Source organism: Pan paniscus, chromosome 13, assembly GCF_029289425.2.
Source record: "Pan paniscus chromosome 13, NHGRI_mPanPan1-v2.0_pri, whole genome shotgun sequence".
Lineage (NCBI taxonomy): Eukaryota > Metazoa > Chordata > Mammalia > Primates > Hominidae > Pan > Pan paniscus.
The window spans coordinates 110,668,808-110,687,681 of record NC_073262.2 but is presented as its reverse complement, the minus strand read 5'-3'; the positions used below and the strand labels follow the sequence as shown (position 1 = coordinate 110,687,681).

General features: G+C 41.9%; 1 non-coding gene and 1 pseudogene across 1 annotated transcript; both read left to right on the top strand.

Moving 5' to 3' along the window:
• The first annotated feature begins 304 nt into the window (after positions 1–304).
• LOC117979319 (large ribosomal subunit protein uL11-like) lies at positions 305–18,034 on the top strand (annotated as a pseudogene).
• On the top strand, positions 386–487 carry LOC112439212 (small nucleolar RNA U13). Its single transcript, XR_003027507.1, has one exon. It is a non-coding gene; the product is annotated as a small nucleolar RNA U13 (small nucleolar RNA).
• Positions 18,035–18,874: the final 840 nt, after the last annotated feature.

The window sequence follows — 18,874 nt, the reverse complement described above, 5'->3', positions numbered from 1 at the left end:
ATTTAAAAAAAAATTTTTTTTAAGTGAACAAACAGGCCTTGCTGCGTTTCCCCGTTTCTTACCATTAGATCATACCCTTTTTGCCCTACCAATTTCTCCACAGTGGTCCACTCTTCACTAAACCTACAATAAACAACGCTCACATTTAACTGCTTCTTTGGGTCTTCATTTCCTTATGAAGCTTCCCATGTCATGTAAAACTTAAATAAGTTTGTTAATCTATCTTTTGTGCTAAGAATCAGAAAGAGTAGAGGAAAAAATATTTTTTTCCTCCCCTACACAATTCTATGGGACAGATATTGGCATGTCCATTTTAACAGATGAAACTCAGAGAGTGAATGACCTACCCGAAGCTCAGAAATGGTAATTGGCCAAGTAAAACTCAGTCCTTTTGTAGTTCAGGAGCATGATTTGGTGTTTGTGCCTAAGTGTGATATGTGCCTCCCTCTGAACCTTGTTACAGCGCTGGCACATTACCCATCTAACCTGAACAACAACAACAACAAAACTCAGTCCTAGTTCTTCTGATCAGAAGTTTAGTGCCTTGCCACCTCAACACAACCACCTCCCCATGAGAAAGAAGCTTCTGTATTCCTTCCATACTGGGAAGGCACTGTTAAAGTTGAGTGAACTTTACCTTGTATTATTCCAGCCATCTGCTCTATGATTATGATTTTGGTATAAACCTTAAGGCTTTACCAAGGAAAATCACTATTAACTTTTTCTGCTCACCTTTTTTTCTTTTTTTTTTTTGAGACGGAGTCTTGCTGTGTTGCCCAGGCTTGAGTGCAGTGGCGCGATCTCAGCTCACTGCAACCTCCGCCTCCTGGATTCAAGTAATTCTCCTGCCTCAGCCTCCCGAGCAGCTGGGATTACAGGCACACGCTACCACGCCTGGCTAATGTTTGTATTCTTAGTAGAGACGGGGTTTCACCATGTTGACCAGGCTGGTCTTGAACTCTTGACTTCGTGATCTGCCCACTTTGGCCTCCCAAAGTGCTGGGATTATAGGTGTGAGCCACCGCTCCTGGCCCTTTTCTGCTCATCTTTACCAAAATATTGAAATGTGTTTCCAAGGCTGGGTGTGGTGTTTCCCACCTGTAATCCCAGCACTTTGGGAGGCTGAGGCAGGCCGATTACTTGAGCTCATGAGTTCAAGACCAGCCTGGGAAACATGGCGAAATCCCATCTCTACAGAAAAATGCAAAAATTAGCCAGGTGTGGTGATGCATGCCTGTGGTCCCAGCTACTCAGAAGTCTGAGGCATGAGAATCACTTGAACCCAGGGGGTGCAGTGAGCAAGATCATGCCACTGTACTCCAGTGACAAGAATGAGACTCTGTCTCAAAAAAAACCAACAAAACAAACAAACAAACAAAAAAAAAATAAAAAAAGAAGAAAAGAAGCCAGATGCAAAAAAGTACATATTGTATGATTTCATTTTTATAAAATATAAAAACATGCAAAAGAACTCTATACTGTTAAAATCACAAGGGCACGGGTGGGTTTCTGGGTTTCTGGTGACATTCTGTTTCTTGATCTGTGTACTGGTTACAGGGGTGTGACCAGTTTTTGAAAATTCATTGAACTAGACACTTGCAATGTGTGCACTTTTCTGTATATATGTAATACTTTAATAAATAGGGTTTTTAAGAGTAGCGTAAGTTGCTTGAAAAAAATTTGCAGGATAGATGCCTTGAATTTATATTTTCTCCTATGCGCTGCAGTCAGCTAGAGTGAAGTGTGAAAGGCTCACTCTTGACATTTGGGCCCTTCATTCCTCCTTTATCCATCCATTTAACACATATTTATTGAAGATGGTGTCAGGCACTCGGAGGCAAACAGAGTCCCTGCCCTCATGCAGACTACAGCCTATGTAGAGAGGGAGGAGACAGACGTCAATCAAATAGTCATACGAACACACATATCAGAGATGGTGAGAGAAAGGGGGGATGCTGAGAGGCCTCTCTCAGACCTAAAGGGTGAGTAGGCTTTGGCAGAAGAGGATATTATAGAGGGAACAGTGGTCTGGTGGCTTTTAAACGTTAGGCTTAATTCGTCCAGTAGAGGGCGACCACAGCCAGGCATTTGTGGCAATCCCTACTGCATCAGGAAAGCTGAAGGCTGAAGGTTTGCTTATCATCATCTCTCACTGAGTGTTGAAGGAGCACAAACTACTCACCAGAAACTAAGAATCCAAGTGTAAATTTACAAACGTCAATGTTGCTGTCTACCATTGCCCAACAGTTTGATGCAGATTCCTACCAAATGCCTACTGACCTTAATAAAGAAAAAAGAAAAAAAGTTAATAAGGCACAATTAAAGGAATCAAAATAAAAGCCCTTTTCTTGATTTGCACACATCCTCAAAGAGCTGCCTCAAGCACAGATACATACACATGTAACATTTTCTTATTTATTAGTACTCCCCTCCACACAAACACACAAGTGCCTCATATCTGCTGTACCCCACATCCCCTACGGAAAGCATGCTACTGTGGATCTACCTCATGGATTATTGGTTTTATTCAGGCAGCTGATGAATGAATATAATTTTATATGTTGCCTATAGACATAAGGCAAAACAATCAATAATTTCCCACATCCCATTAAATGATTAGGGATGTAATCAGGATTAAAAACCAAGATATTTCCAGCGTACTTAAGGATAGATTTCTTAAACATCTACTATATATCAGCACTAGTGAGACTCTAAGGCATGTCACTTCCTTCCTTTAAAATTAATTCCCACTGCAGGCTGGGTGCAGTGGCTCATACCTGTAATCCCAGCACTTTGGGAGGCCAAGGTGGGTAGATCACCTGAGGTCAGGAGTTTCAGACCAGCCTGGCCATTATGATGAAACCTCATCTATACTAAAACTACAAAAATTAGCCAGGCATGGTGGCACACACCTGTAATCCCAACTATGCAGGAGGCTGAGGCATGAGAATCACTTGAACCCAAGAGGCAGAGGTTGCAGTGAGCTGAGATCATGCCACTGCACTCCATCCTGGGTGACAGAGTGAGACTCTGTCAAAAAAAGGAAAAAAATCCCAATGCAATTAAAAATTTTCAGTTTTTTAAAAAATGAAAGCAATTCTCTGACAGGTAAAGGCCTGTGTGGTCTAGCCATTATCTATTATCCCAGACTAATATCCTTTCCTTCTCATTATGTTTCAGACTTTCTTGTTTCCACGAAATTGCCATTTTCCATTTGCTGTTTCCCTTGCCTGAAACATTCTGCTTCCATCATCTAACCAGAGCCTTCTTGTTATTCAAGTTCCAAATTGTTACTTCCTAGGAAAATACCTCTTTGACCACTCATTCCTGTCTGCCCTTCCCAACATGCAAAACAGAACCCTGATCTTTGGCTGGAAATGTTTTGGGTTTTTTTGTTTGTTTGTTTGTTTGTTTGTTTGTTTGATGGAGACAGAGTCTCTCTCTGTCGCCCAGGCTGGAGTGCAGTGGCATGATCTCAGCTCACTGCAACCTACGCCTTCCGGGTTCAAGCAATTTTCATGCCTCAACCTCCCGAGTAGCTGGGATTACAGGCCTGCGCCACCATACCCAGCTAATTTTTGTATTTTTGGTAGAAACAGGGCTTCACCATGTTGGCCAGGCTGATCTCGAACTCGTGGTCTCAGGTGATCCACCTGCCTTGGCCTTCTAAAGTGCTGGGATTACAGGTGTGAGCCACCGCATGCGGCCTAGCTGGAAACTTTCCTGCCCAGTATATCAGTCATATTTCTCAGCCTCACTAGCAGCAGGATGTGGCCATGTTTCTGGCTAATGGGATGTAAATGGATATGTTCAGTGGGACTTCCTGAAGCTTCCTTAAAGGGAAGCAGACAGGCCAGAGAAGGTGCCTCATGACTAGAATCCCAGCACTTTGGGAGGCGGAGCTGGGAGGATCACCTGAGGCCAGGAGTTTGAGACCAGCCTGGGCAACATAGTAAGACACCATCTTTACAAAATATAAATTTTTTTTTTTTTGAGATGAAGTCTCGCTCTGTCGCCCAGGCTGGAGTGCAGTGGCACGATCTCAGCTCACTGCAAGCCCCACCTCCCGGGTTCACGCCATTCCCCTGCCTGAGCCTCCCGAGTTGCTGGGATTATAGGTGTGCACCACCATGCCCGGCTAATTTTTTTTGTATTTTTAGTAGAGACGGGGTTTCACCGTGTTAGCCAGGATGGTCTCGATCTCCTGACCTCGTGATCCACCCGCCTTGGTCTCCCAAAGTGCTGGGATTATAAGCGTGAGCCACCGCGCCCAGCCTGTTTTCGTTTTTTTTTTTTTTTTTTTTTTATTAGCCAAGTGTAGTGGTTCATGCCTGTAGTCCCAGCTATTCGGGAGGCCGAGGTTGGAGGATGGCTTGAGCCCAGGAGTTCAAGGATACAGTGAGTGAGCTATGATTGCCTCACTGCACTCCAGCCTGGGCAACAGAGTGAGAACTCATCTCAAAAAAAAAAAAAAAAAAAAAAAAAAAAGTGGAAAAAAAAAGGGGAAGCAAACAGCTCTTCTTCCTATTTTCCCCTCTCCTGCTATCTGGAATGCAGACGTGATCACTGGAGCTCCTGAAAACACCTTGGATGCTGAGATGGCAGTGAGGATGGGAGGAAGAGCAGGTAGGGGCCTGGCTAATGGCACTGTGGGATGGGGGTGGAGTGTGCAATACCAGCCTCTAGATAACTTTGATGTGAAAAAAAAAACAAGTTTCTATCTAATTTAAGACACTGTTATTTGCAGCTTGACTGTTACATGCCGCTAAACCTCAATACTAACTAAAAATATCACAGCCATCCCCAGACACATCACCTTATTTCTTCAGTGTCATTTCACTATTGGAAATACCTGGATCATTGTGTTTATCTGAGAGTAGGGATCTGTCCTGTCTTGTTCATTGCTGCATCCCCAGCATCTGCTGCAGTGTGATGTTTCCATGCCTTCCCAGAATTTCAAGAAATAAATTGTAATGATCTTCATGGAAATGTTACTGGTCAGGAGTTCCATCGATACCAACAGCTAGTGATGGTGCAGCAGTAACGAAAAAATTTGGAAAGTTTTCAGCAAATGTGTTCCTTCTCCTTGCTGTAACAAAAGTGTTTTACTCAAAAACTGGAGGTTACAGCATCAGAAACAACTGGCAGAGGAGGTGAACACAGTGTAGTCTGTCTATGACACAGATGAAAGCAATTACTCTGATTCAGATGATGTGGCTGGAGCCAGTCAGTATAATCCACAAGGTCGTGTCTTTCTGGCAATTTTTAGAAAAAGGAAAGTTGTAAAACTGTTTACATTTTCTCCAATAAGAAATTCTCTCTTGCATAAAGAAAGAAAAAAACACAGGTCGGGCACAGCAGCTCACACCTGTAATCCCAGCACTTTGGGAGGCCAAGATGGAAGGATAACTTGAGCTCAGAAATTTGAGACCAGCCTGGGCAGCATAGCGAGCCCCTGTCTCTGCTAAAAATAAAAAAATAGCTGAGTGTAGTGGCGCACACCTGTAGTCCCAACTACTCAAGAGGCTGAGCCAGAAGGATCACTTGAGCCCAGGTGTTAAAGCTTGCAGTGAGCTATGATCGTGCCACTGCACTCCAGCCTGGGTAACACAGTAAGACCTTGTCTTAAAAAAAGAAGAAAGGGGGCCAGGCACGGTGGCTCATGCCTGTAATCCCAGCACTTTGGGAGGCTGAGGTGGGCAGATTACCTGAGGTCAGGAGTTCGAGATCAGCCTGACCAACATGGTGAAACCCTGTCTTTACTAAAAATACAAAAATTAGCTGGGCATGGTAGTGGATGCCTGTAATCCCAGCTACTTGGGAGGCTGAGGCAGGAGAACTGCTTGAGCCCGGGAGGTGGAGTTTGCAATGAGCTGAGATCACACCATTGCACTCCAGCCTGGGCGACAAGAGTGAGACTGTCTAAAAAAAAAAAAAGGAAGGGAGGAAGTGGGGGGGGGGGGCAGGAAGAAAGGAGAGAGAAAATGGAATATTGTCAAATTGTGAGAGAGACAATAACTTGCTTAAAACTTGTTTGATTAGTAGTTGAAGCGTTAAGTAATCATGATGCAAATCTTCTAATCGAAAACAATTGTGCTTTGAGTAGTATGCTTTTAAAAGAAATTAGAATTGAATTACTTAATGCAGAAAAAAGATCTCATATTTCTCATTAAAATATTTCAGCAGTTAGTTTATATGAGGTTGACAACTCTTTTTGCTTCAGCAAACAAAAATGAAATGGCTCAATTAGCAAAATCATTAAGGAAAGACTTTTGTGGAGGAAAATATGCTTTATCAGAAGCAATGCAAAGAAGAGTGAATCTTGTTGGGAACTATTCCATCACGAAGTCAGAAACATCTAAAATCTGAATTAGCGAAAATAACATAGACTTCAAGGAAAAAAACCAAAACCAGTGAAAGAAGACAATTATTTTCAGCATTAAGAAAAGTGAATGAGTTTATAATAACCAACACGTACCCTAATGCTCAATTCGAAGAAGCCTGTAGACACATTCTTAGTAATAATAAATTAACATTAACAGAGAATGAAAAAACATTCTACATCTGGAATATTTGTCAGGAAACAAGGACCAAGACATTCAGGGCAATTCATGCTTTATGTGTTTTTCAATTTCATTTTAAGAATAACTTTTGGCCGGGCGCAATGGCCCACGCCTGTAATCCCAGCTCTTTGAGAAGCCAAGACGGGCAGATCATGAGTTCAGGAGTTTGAGACCAGCCTGGGCAGCATGGTGAAACCCTGTCTCTACTAAAAATACAAAAATTAGCCGGGCGCAGTGGCGTGAGCCTGTAATCTCAGCTATTCGGGAGGCTGAGGTCGGAGAATTGCTTGAACCTGGGAGGCGGAGGTTGCAGTAAGCCGAGATTGCACCACTGCACTCCAGCCTGGGTGACAGAGCAAGACTCCGTCTCCAAAAAAGAATAACTTTTAAAATGTAAATGTTTGCAGTATTATCTTTCAATTGTTTGAATCATTTTATTTGGCATTATTGTGTGTTAATGTTCCCTTCTTTTAATATATTCTATTGTCTAACTCAGGTAGAAATTATTTTTACGGGTCATTGAAATGTAGTATAATCTTGTCTCAATATATATGTCCATAATAATAATAAACCGTATAACCCATGCATTTATTATCACTGTCTGGGGGGATTTCTTGTTTGTTTTGGTTGCAGAAAGCTTTAGAAACTTTTTGTATAATCCCATCACAGAAAAATGGTCCGCTATTTACTAGTGTAGTCAGTCATTGTTTTTAAAAACATACCAAGAAGACGTAATGGGAAAATGTAGGATAACTTATGATTTTGAGGATCACCAAGAATTCTCAAGAATTCTAATTTTTTGTTCCAGAATCCTGAAGATTAATAACTCTTAGAAATTATCAAACACTAGTACAGTGCCTGGCATAGAGTAGACATCAGCATATATTTAGAATGAATGGGTATTATTTTGTTTAATAGTCACAGCAATCCTGTCAAGAAGATGCAAATGTGCCCATTTTACTCATTAGAAATACCTGGATCTCCTTTGAGGTTCCTGTGAGACAACACCTTTAGGAGTCTTAAAAGTTCTATTGTTTACTGAGATGGTCTATGAGGCACATCCTTGAGATTCTTAGACATACTACTAGGCCTGCCCTCAAATTTTTCTGACAAAGCATCTTATTCTAGATTTGATCTTAGGCCCTAGAGATATTTATTATTTGGAAATCTTTTAATGGAAAAGACCAGGGATAAGCAACAGTTTTATTTTATAACCCAATATTTGTACTTTTCCATTTTTGCTAAGAACTTGAACAATTTTTCTTTTTTCTTTCTTTTTTTCTCTTTTTTTTTTTTGAGACAGAGTCTCACCCTGTTGCCCAGGCTGGAGTGCAGTGGCGTGATCTCAGTTCACTGCAACCTCCGCCTCCTGGGTTCAAGTGATTCTACTGCCTCAGCCTCCCAAGTAGCTGGATTTACAGGCGTGCACCACCACACCCTGCTAATTTTGTATATTTTTAGTAGAGACAGGGTTTCACCACATTGGCCAGGCTGGTCTTGAACTCCTGATCTCGTGATCCTCCTGCCTCGGCCTCCCAAAGTGCTGGGATTACAGGCATGAGCCACTGCACCGAGCCCACAATTTTTCTTTAGATCATCTCTCCTGTCTCATATTTTGTCATAGGCAACTGAAAAAGCCAGTTGGCACCTTCTACATTCTGCTTGGACATCTCTCTAGCCAACCCCACAAGCTGTTAAGCACCCTTTCTGTTTTCCACGTTCCCATAGGCGACAGTGTCCTCACACTTTCTGTCGCTACATAAAAAGAGTCCTCTGTTTTCCAGCCCCTATAAATACTTTGCTCAGTCTTTCACACCCTCACCCATAGTCTCCTCCTGGCTTTTTCTGCTTCTCTCTGACGCTCTGTCCCAAAGCCAGTGCCACATGGTTTGGGTATTCGTTATGATAGCACCCCACTTCCAAGTACCAAATTCTGCCCAAGTATCTATTATTACTGCACAATACTGTAGTGGCTTGAAACAACCATTTATCATGACTATCTTCAAACAGGGCACAGCAAGGGACAGCTCATTTCTGCTCCAGAATGCCTGAGGCCTCAGCTGCAAGACTGGAATAGCGGGGGGACTAGAACAACCAGGGGTTGGCTGGGCATCTGTTTCTCTTTCTCCCTCTGTCTGTCTGTCCCTCCCCACCCGCCTTTCCACAGTTTCTTCCTGCAGCCACCTTAGGCTTCCTTATTCGATGGCAGCCTCTGGGTAGTCAGACTCTCACAGGGAAGCTCGGGGCTCCAATCAATGTCCTAAGAGACAGGAAATGGAAGCTGCCAGTCTCTTAAAGCCAAGCTTGGAAACCAGTACAGTGCCACTCCCCGGATATTCTACTTGTCAAAGCAGTCAGACTCGAGGGGAGGAGACATAGCTCCCATTTCTCAATGGGAGCAGTGTCAAAGAAGGTATAGTTGTCTTTCACCTATTATTATTCACCTATTTTACTACGGTTATAATAATATGGTAAAATAATATGGTAAAGCTTTGTGATAACAAAGATTATAAAACTTTATTATTATTACTATTATTATTATTACTGAGAGGGAGTCTCACTTTGTTGCCCAGGGTGGAGTGCAGTGGCACGATCTCAGCTCACTGCAACCTCTGCTGCCCAGGTTCAAGCGATTCTCCTGCCTCAGCCTCCCAAGTAGCTGGGATTACAGGCACCTGCCACTGTGCCTGACTAATTATTGTAGTTTTAGTAGAGACGGGGTTTCACCATCTTGGCTAGGCTGGTTTTGAATTTCTGACCTCGTGATCCACCCGCCTCAGCCTCCCAAAGTGCTGGGATTACAGAGGTGAGCCACCATGCCTAGCCAAAACATTATTATTATTATTATTATTATTATTATTATTATTATTGAGAGAGGGTCTTGCTATGTTGCCCAGGCTGATCTTGAACTCCTGGCCTCAAGCGATCCTCCAGCCTTGGGTTCCCTAAGTGCTGGGATTACAGGCATGAGCCACTGTACCTGGCCAATTCAGATATTATTTAACTCCTGCCCAAACCCACTCTTAAAAGGGGGCATCCTCAAGTTCCTATCTTCTACACGGTGGTGTCTTGTGATCATTCTGAGACTCTCAGTTCCACATATGAAGCACACCGTTTGAAAGAGTTGGTGTGCAGAATAGTTTTCATTCATCTCTCTAGGGTAATGCTTTGTCCCTTCCTCACCTGCTCTGTGTCCCAGGAGGCAGGTCTTTCCCTGTAGGCTTCCGGTTGATTTCAGCCACTGGATGACAACAGAAGTTCCATGGAGGAGGTAAGGGAGCGTGAGAGTGCTGGATTTATTCCCCAGCTTCATCCCAGCTGAGTCATTGTGGTTTGGCTTTCTGGCTCTCCAGGCAGCATTCTCCATTTAGCTACACCATATTCTCTGTCAATTAGTTCAGGCCTAGACCAATAATATCTTCCTGGTTCTTGCTAACTTCAGGATACTGCACCATTCTTTGTGAGTTTCCCTTAAACCTGATTCTTTATTAAATTCCTCTAAATTATTCTATTCGGGTCTTCTGTTCACCGACAGAGACGGATACAGACGGTCTACTTCTGATATAACTAACACTTTAAAACTCTCCCTACTTTTTTTTTTTTTTTTTTAGTCAGGGTCTGGTTGTGTTGCCCAGGCTGGAGTGCAATGGTGCAATCTCAGCTCACTGCAGCTTCCGCCTCCCTGGTTCAAGCGATTCTCCCACCACAGCCTCCTGAGTAGCTGGGACCACAGGTGTGCGCCACCACATCAGGCTAATTTTTGTATTTTTTGTAGAGGTGGGGTTATCGCCATATTGCCTAGGTTGGTCTCAGACTCCTGAGCTCAAGTGATCCACCCACCTCAGCCTCCCAAAGTGCTGAGATTACAGGCATAATCAGCCTTTTTCTTATCAGAATTGTGTATTAATGTAGTTTTCCCATTTTTTAAATCAGGCTTTTGATCCTTTGTCCTTCCATTTATTTAGAGTTCTTTACATATTAAGAATATTATACTTTTATCTGTAATACAGCTCACTGCTTATTGTGTTTTATTTTTCTTTTTGGGGGAAACAGGGTCTCATTCTGTTGTCCAGACTGGAGTGCAGTGGCACAATCACAGTTCACTGCAAACTCAACCTCCTGGGCTCAAGCAATCCTCCCACCTCAGCCACCCCAGTAGCTGGGACTAAAGGCACGCACTGCCATGCCCAGCTGATTTTTTTTTCATTTTTAGATTTTGAGATAGAGTCTCACTCTGTCACCCAGGCTGGAGTGCAGTGGTGAGATCTCGGTTCACTGCAACCTCCGCCTCCCGGATTCAAGCAATTCTCCTGCCTCAGCTGGGATTACAGTAGCTGGGATTACAGGCACCTGCCACAATGCCCAACTAATGTTTTGTATTTTTAGTAGAGATGAGGTTTCACCATGTTGGCCAGGCTGGTCTCCAACTCCTGACCTCAAGTGATCTGCCTGCCTTGGCCTCCCAAAGTGCTGGGGTTACAGGCATGAGCCACCATGCCTGGCTTGTGCTCATTGTTTTTTGACTTTGTTTACAGTGGGGTATTTAGCCATGCCCCCAAAAAATTATTTTTATTTTTAATGTAGTCAAATTTATTAACATTTTCTTTTATTGCCTCTAGATTTTGAGGCTTTCTCTATATCAAGGTTAAAGAAGAATTCACCCATGTTTTCTTCTAGCACTTGTGTGATTTTGTATTTTACATTTAGATTCCTACTTTGAATTTATTCTTCAATATGGTGTGACGTATGAATTTAATTTTATCTTTTTCCAAATGTACCATCTGTCCCAGAACCATTTATTTAAAAGCTTATCTTTGTAGAACTTGAGGATAACTGGTAGATTTTAAAAAATAATAACAAAAGTTTATCTTTGACCCAATGGTTTGAGATGCCAGTTCTTCATATAGTCAATTACCATATGTGTTTCTTTCTATTTCTGGACTTTTTATTCTGCTGCATTAGTCTACTTGTCTAGTCATGGGACAGTACCACTGTGTGTTAATTATAAAAGGCTTTATAGTGTGTTTTAATATCTGTTAGTCTACTTCAAAGTTTTGTGTGTTTTTAAATGTTTCCCTGGCTATTTTTACATGTTTCTCCATATAAACTTTAGTATCAACTTGTATGGCTTCATTTAAAAAGCTAGCTGCTATTTTTATTGGGATTATGATCGTTAATAAATTGACTTGGACAACTGACATCTTTGTGCTGCTTAGTCATCCTATCCAAGAACAGGAAATGTTTTAATTATTAGGGGCTTTATAGAATATTTTAATATGTGGCAGGCTACTCCCTGCTAAAAGTTTTTCTTTTTTATTGGTTTCTCGACTATTCTTGCTTATTTTTAAAATATAAACTTTAGTATTAATTTGTTTGGCTCCATAGGAAAGTTTGGTGGTATTTTCATTGGAATTGTGATAAATCAACTTAGGAAGAAGTAACAAGGCCCCCAGATCTGATCACTTCAAAATAGATATTTTGAATGTAAACACACACACGCACACACACACACACGCACACCAGAACCTAAAAATTCATTCCAGATGTGGAAAGGATCAATGTCATTCAATTTAGCAAATATTTATGTATTACCTGCTATTTGCAAATTACTATAATAAAATATAACATGAGTCACTGTCTGTTCTCAAGAAGATAAGCACCTGAAGGGGGCGATAAGCACTTACTGATTATAGTGAGCCTGCACAGCATTTAGTGCAGTGTCTTTTGGGGTGAGCATCTCTCTAAGCCACAGAAATCTACAGCCCAAATATCTATGTGCAGCACTTGGATATATCCACAGCAATCCATGGCAAAAATGCAATTTGCTTTTTCTTGCATCTGCTGCATGTTATTATAACTTCTTATTCTCTAGGGCTCTTAATCACATCTAACATTGATCCTCACTCCCAAAATGTTCTCTCTCATAGGAGAAGAAAAGATTAAGATGAGACCATTCATTTATTCTATAAATATTCCTTGAGTACCTTCCGTATGTGAAGAATTGCTCTTGGAGCTGAACTCATAGTGGATTACAAGAAAGACCACATCCCTGCTTGAGGAGATTCCATTCTAGAGACAGAGACAGTTCAGGCAGAAACAAACAAGTTAAACGATACAACATAATTGCAGGGTGAGGAGGTCTGTATGGAAGAAGAAGGCAGGGAAAGGAGATGAAGGGCAAGGTGCCCTTTTGGATAGGACAGTGAGGGAAAGCCTTGCTGGGGAGAAAGAATTTGGGCAGACTTGAATGATGTGAATGGGGGAATCACATGAAGGTCCTTGGAGAAGACCCTGCCATGCACAAGGAGCATCTGCAGAGCCCAGGGGCCACACAGCCAGAAGAGAAAGCAAGGGAGAGACAGGGAGAAAAAGGGCTTCAGGTGCACAGTGCCTAGAGCAAGTAGGTACTCCAGGTTCCCCAAAAGGAGTTTGGATTTTGTTCTGCGAGAAAGGATGCTTTTTTGCAGGGGTATGACACATGTGATCTTTAAATTTGGCTGCCATGGAGAAAATGGACTGTAGTGAGGGGGAAAGGGGGAGGCTGGTCAGAAGTCACTGTGCTGATCATGTGACAGATGACAGGGGCTTGGACCAGGGGACCACAGAGGACAAAAAAAGAAGCAAAGTGGAAGAATGTGGGAATTTTTTTGGAAGACAAACTAACAGGACTTACAGATGGACTGAATTTGGGAGTGGAGGGAGAGGAAGAGCCCAGGGTGGCTCTCTAGTTTTTGGTTTGAGTAACTGGGCGAATACCAGTACCATATATTAAAAAGAGGTGACTATTGGAGAAGGAGCAGGTTTGGGGCAAAACCATAGAGATCTATTTTAGACACATTATTCAAGATACTTGGTTACTTCCCACTAATTTTTAATAACCTAGCATAAGTTATATTGTCCTTTTCTATTCTTCTTTCATCCCCAATTAGAGTTGTTCCCAGGACAGTGTTTAACCTAAATGTGAAAGAAGATATGGCAAATCATCATTTGATCATTTCTGAAGGTCTCAAGCATTATCCTTCTATAAAAAGGATTAAATAAGGCCGGGTGAGGTGTCTCACGCCTGTAATCCCAGCACTTTGGGAGGCCAAGGCGGGCAGATCACCTGAGGTTGGGAGTTTGAGACCAGCTTGACCAACATGGAGAAACCCCTACTCTACTAAAAATACAAAATTAGCCAGGCATGGTGATGCACGCCTGTAAGCTACTCGGGAGGCCGAGGCAGGAGAATCGCTTGAACCCGGGAGGTGGAGGTTGCAGTGAGTCGAGACCATGCCATTGCACTCCAGCCTGGGCAACAAGAGCGAAACTCTGTCTCAAACAAACAAACAAAAAGGATTAAATAGTCTGGGTGGAGTGGCTCACGCCTGTAATCCCAGCACTTTGGGAGGCCAAAGTAGGCAGATTGCTTTGAGTTCAGGAGTTCGAGACCAGCCTGGTCAACATAGTGAAACCCCATTTGCACACACACAGACAAACACACAAATCAGCCAAGCATGGTGGCTCACACCTGTAGTCCCAGCTACTTGGGAGGCTGAGGCTAGAGAATTGCTTGAGTCTGGGAAGCAAAGGTTGCAGTGAGCTGTGATCACGCCACTGCACTCCAGCCTGGATGACAGAGCAATACCCTGTCTCAAAAGAAAAAGGGGGGAGGGATTAAATAAATATTGTCATTGATAGCAAAAGCTGTTTGGATCTAGTTGATGATATAATCTAGATACATGTCCTCGCCCAAACCTCATGTTGAAATGTAATCCCCAGTGTTGGAGATGGGTCCTGATAGGAGGTGTTAAGGTCATGGGGGCAGATTTCTCATGGCTTGGACCTGTCCTGGAGATAGTGAGTTCTCATGAGATCTGGTAATTTAAAAGTGTGTGGTACCCCCACCTTCACTCTCTCTCTCTTGCTCTTGCTTTTGCCATGTGAAGTGCCAGCTCCCACTTCACCTTCCACCATGAATAAAAGCTCCCTGAGGATTCACCAGAAGCCAAGCAGATGCCAGCACCATGCCTCCTGTATAGCCTGCAGGAATGTGAGCCAATTAAATCTCTTTCCTTTATAAATTACCCAGTCTCAGGTATTTCTTTATAGCAATGCAAGAATGGCCTAATACAGCTGATTTCAACTATAGTCAAGGAGGGAAAAAAGTAAGTGGAGGTTAAACAAAGTTGTTTGCCATTTTTCACATGATCAGGAGCAGAGATAAAGTTATAACTTGCAAGTGGCTCTATTCAGGCTGATGGTGCATGATCACAGTGCTTTGGTTACCTGGTGGGCCTCATGGGCTGAGGCCTCAAAGGCATAACCAGGCCCTATTGTGATCTCTGCATTGGAAACATGGGGCCTTTTTTCAGCATCTGCCATCCACAAGACACTGTGCCCGGGACTTTCACCATGTCTCAAACGGTAGCCCTACTATTATTCCTAGGCAGCTCTTTATTCCCAGAGGGTTTGCCTTGACTTCTTAGATATAATGGATCATTTGAGTTTTGCTTGTGAAATTGTGAAAAGTCTTTAAGAGCAAACACATACCTCAATGAGACCATAAAGGGGTTAAGGCATGTGCAGTGCTTTGAGGTGTTCAGGTGAAAAGCTCTCAGTAGTATTAATTATTATTCTTTTACTTAAAAGTAGCTCTTTTTTTATATATATACTTTAAGTTCTAGGGTACATGTGCACAACGTGCAGGTTTTTTACCTATGTATACATGTGCCATGTTTGATTGCTGCACCCATTAACTTGTCATTTACATTAGGTATTTCTCCTAATGCTATCTCTCCCCTATCCCCCCACCCCACGACAGGCCTGGGTGTGTGATGTTCCCTGCCCTGTGTCCAAGTGTTCTCATTGTTCAATTCCCACCTATGAGTGAGAACATGTGGTGTTTGATTTTCTGTCCTTGCGATAGCTTGCTCAGAATGATGCTTTCCAGCTTCATCCATGTTGCTACAAAGGACATGAACTCATCCATTTTTATGGCTGCATAGTATTCCATGGTGTATATGTGCCACATTTTCTTTTTTTAAATATATATATTTTTTTATTATATTTTAAGTTCTAGGGTACATGTGCACAACGTGCAGGTTTGTTACATATGTATATATGTGCCATGTTGGTGTGCTGCACCCATTAACTCGTCATTTACATTAGGTATATCTCCTAATGCTATCCCTCCCCCCTCCCCCCTCCCCACACCCCAAAACAGTCCGGGGTGTGTGATGTTCCCCTTCCTGTGTCCAAGTGTTCTCATTGTTCAATTCCCACCTGTGAGTGAGAACATGCGGTGTTTGGTTTTTTGTCCTTGGGATAGTTTGCTGAGAATGATGGTTTCCAGCTTCATCCATGTCCCTACAAAGGACGTGAACTCATCATTTTTTATGGCTGCATAGTAATATGCCACATTTTCTTAATCCAGTCTATCACTGATGGACATGTGTGTTGGTTCCAAGTCTTTGCTATTGTGAATAGTGCCACAGTAAACATACATGTGCATGTGTCTTTATAGCAGCATGATTTAAAATCCTTTGGGTTTATACCCAATAATGGAATCACTGGGTCAAATGGTATTTCTAGTTCTAGATCCTTGAGGAATCGCCACACTGTCTTCCACAGTGGTTGAACTAGTTTATACTCCCACCAACAGTGTAAAAGCATTCCTATTTCTCCACATCCTCTCCAGCATCTGTTGTTTCCTGACTTTTTAATGATCACCATTCTAACTGGTGTGAGATGGTATCTCATTGTGGTTTTGATTTGCATTTCTCTGATGGCCAGTGATGATGAGCATTTTTTCATGTGTCTTTTGGCTGCATAAATGTCTTCTTTTGAAAACTGTCTGTTCATATCCTTTGCCCACTTTTTGATGGGGTTGTTTGATTTTTTCCTGTAAATTTGTTTAAGTTCTTCGAAGATTCTGGATATTAGTCCTTTGTCAGATGGGCAGATTGCAGAAATTTTCTCCCATTCTGTAGGTTGCCTGTTTACTCTGATGGTAGTTTCTTTTGCTGTACAGAAGCTCTTTAGTTTAATTAGATTCCATTTGTCTATTTTGGCTTTTGTTGCCATTGCTTTTAACAAAACAATAAGTAAAACATGAGTCCACAAAAAGCTGTGAGAGGGATATACCTTATAAAGACCTTGGGTTCTTTTGGCTCTTGGCTTGGAGGAGGCCAAGGTGCAACTTTCTTCCGTCATCCTGAATCTGGGTTCATCCATCACCAGCCACCTCCACCATGCTGCAGAAGTTCGACCCCAATGGGATCAAAGTCGTATACCTGAAGTTCACTGGGGGTGACGTCAGTGCCACGTCTGCGCTGGCCCCCAAGATCGTCCCACTGGGTCTGGTCTCCAAAAAAGACTGGTGATGACATTGCCAAGGCAATGGGTGACTGGAAGGGCCTGAGAATTACAGTGAAACTGACCATTCAGAACAGACAGGCCCAGATTGAGGTAGTGCCTTCTGCCTCTGCCCTGATCATCAAAGCCCTCAAGGAACCACCAAGAGACAGAAAGAAACAGAAAAATATTAAACACAGTGGGAATATCACTTTTGATGAGATCGTCAACATTGCTTGACAGATGCAGCACCCATCTTTACCCAGAGAACTCTCTGGAACCATTAAAGAGATCCTGGAGACTGCCCAGTCTGTGAGCCATAATGTTGATGGCCACCAACCTCATGACATCATAGATGACATCAACAGTGTTGTTGTGGAATGCGCAACTAGTTAAGAAGCACAAAGGAAAATATTTCAATAAAGGATCATTTGACAACTGGAAAAAAAAAAAAAAACAAAAAAACACCTTGCGTTCTGCAGTCAATTCTCCCTGCCTGAGTGAAAATCCCTGATATTTTGTGAATGATGAGGAGACACAGTCATTCCAGTCCCCAGCACTAAGTCATAGTACATAGAGCAGGGCAGAATATCTGTAGCTACTGTGAATGAAATTATTTTGAATTTTGTGGGAAAAGAACAGTGGGATTGGGCCAGGAAGGAATGATTTACATTTTAAGCATCAAATGTGTGAATATTTTTTTCCAAAAATATAGTCTTCTTTTATTATAAGAAAAGTAATACAAGTTTTACATAGAAAATTTAAAAATACAGATTTTTTTTTTTTTTTTTTTTGAGACAGTCTTACTTTGTCATCCAGGCTGGAGCGTAGTGGCGCGATTTCAGCTCACTGCAACCTCTTCCTCCCAGGTTCAAGCGATTCTCCTGCTTCAGCCTCACGGGTAGCTGGGATTACAAGTGCCCACCACCATGCCTGGCTAATTTTTGTATTTTTAGTAGAGATGGGGTTTCACCATGTAGGCCAGACTGGTCTCCAACTCCTGGCCTCAAGTGATCCGCCTGCCTCAGCCTCCCAAACTGCTGGGATTACAGGCATGAGCCACCACACCCAACCAGAATATTATTTTTTAAATGACATTTAAATTAATTTTAACCACTACTGAGATAATCACTATTAATATTTTATTTATATACTACAAATATATATGTGTATGTGTATGTATATTTATATATAATCATCTTTTAGAAATATCAACTTCTATGAGTGTATTCTTTAAGAGAACATAATTTGAAAACTAAAAGATCAACTTTTGAAAACCTTTGTTATTGGGAAAGTTGCCTAGCCAGATATAATAACAATTACTGGCATTTTATAGCATCTTATGTGAATTATCTCTTTTATTACTAAAAATAGCTATTGTTTTTAACATAATAATTATTATTATTGACATATTAGTAACAGAAGAAAGAATACCTTGCTGGGAGGCATAAGTCCCAGTTCAAAGTTATGATTAGATACAAAGCCGTGAACTACTTTGAGCCTGAGTTTCCTCAAGTATGTAATAAGCATCTTGGACTAAATGAAGCCTGAGGCCTCTTCCAGTTTTAAAATCCTACCCAAGTCTTATTTTAGAATAGGGGCACTTACTGAGATGCATTTGCTGAGATGCAAATTTACTTTCAAATATTTTATCTAAAATGCACCTGTTTTCAAGCTTAGAAAAATGGATCACATTTTGAAGAAAATTCGAAGGCTTTGAAGATGGGGCCTATTTACAGAGACCAATTTGTTTCTCTGCATTATTTTAACATGCAACTCTTCTCCAGTCCTGAAGCTTCCTAAGTATCTGAGGCTTCGAAAAGTGGGGGTAGAGACAGCTTATTACCATGGAGATAGATGGGAGCAAACGGTCACATCATCAAAAGCAAACTAGAAATGTACAAAGCTTTTGTGATGCTGATCCTTTTTTTTTTTTTAAGTAAGAAGAAGAAGGGAAAAAGGCACAAATAAAAGGA